The sequence below is a fragment of the Neopelma chrysocephalum genome, unplaced genomic scaffold (genome assembly GCF_003984885.1).
Source record: "Neopelma chrysocephalum unplaced genomic scaffold, ASM398488v2 Primary Assembly neopelma1_143770, whole genome shotgun sequence".
Lineage (NCBI taxonomy): Eukaryota > Metazoa > Chordata > Aves > Passeriformes > Pipridae > Neopelma > Neopelma chrysocephalum.
Window position 1 is genome coordinate 589 of NW_020932814.1, and position 953 is coordinate 1,541.

Genomic DNA, 953 nt, shown 5'->3' on the forward strand with positions numbered 1-953 from the left:
GACATTGAAGGGCTGGAGCATGTCCAGGGAGGGGAACAGAGCTGGAGAAGGGGCTGGAGCACCAGGAGCAGCTGTGGGAGCTGGAGGGCCTCAGCCTGGAGAAAAGGAGGCTCAGGGGGGACCTTCTTGCTCTCTGCAACTCCCTGACAGGAGGGTGTAGCAGGTAGGGGCTGGTCTCCTCTCCTGAGTAGCAAGTGACAAGATGAGAGGAAACGTTGCACCAGGGTGGGCTTAGGTTGGATATTAGGAAAAATTTCTTCACTGAAAAGGTTACCACTGGCACAGGCTGCTCAGGGCAGTGGCTGAGCTTATAAATCCCTCTAGGGATTTATAAGACATGTGGTTGTGACACCTGGGGACATGGGCTCGTGGTAGCATGGCAGCGCTGGGGGAACCGTTGGACTCGAGGGCTTTGCCAACCTCAACGACTGAGTGATTCTATGATCAGTAACAACTCCAGAGCACCAAGTCACCATCGAGTAAATGCACCACCACGTACTAACAAGCTTCCAAAGCATTTATTTTCACTGAAAAAGCTCAGCCCCTTGGGCAGTAAATCCTAAACCATGCCCAGGCAGCTCGTAATGTCAGATATTATAAATCTACTAAGGGGCTCGTGAGAAACTAAGTGCTGCCCGTTCCGGACTAGAGGAGGCAGCCAAGGGTCTGAGGTCGTAGGGAAATACCCCTAGCGTAGAATAGCCCCTCCTTTACTCCCACTTTAACTCTGTTTTCACCACAATAAAAAAACGGTCACAAACCACTCAGCCCGTGTTCTCTCCCTCTCGAGCCCACCAAGGGACCCGAGAACGGTCATCAATGGCGAGCGGCTCCTGCCCAAGCAGCACCGCCCGCCCGCTTCGCGCTCAGGAGAGAACACCCAGCTCCTCCTCGTGGCTTGTGACGCCGATCAGGGAAGATCACTCTCCTCTAGTGACCAACTACAGAAATGA

The 953-nt window shown here is 53.6% G+C and overlaps 1 non-coding gene across 1 annotated transcript; it reads right to left on the reverse strand.

The window, feature by feature from the left end:
* Positions 1–759: 759 nt before the first annotated feature.
* LOC113962320 lies at positions 760–953 on the reverse strand (the record flags this gene model as incomplete). Its single annotated transcript, XR_003532513.1, has 1 exon — positions 760–953. It is a non-coding gene; the product is annotated as a small nucleolar RNA U3 (small nucleolar RNA).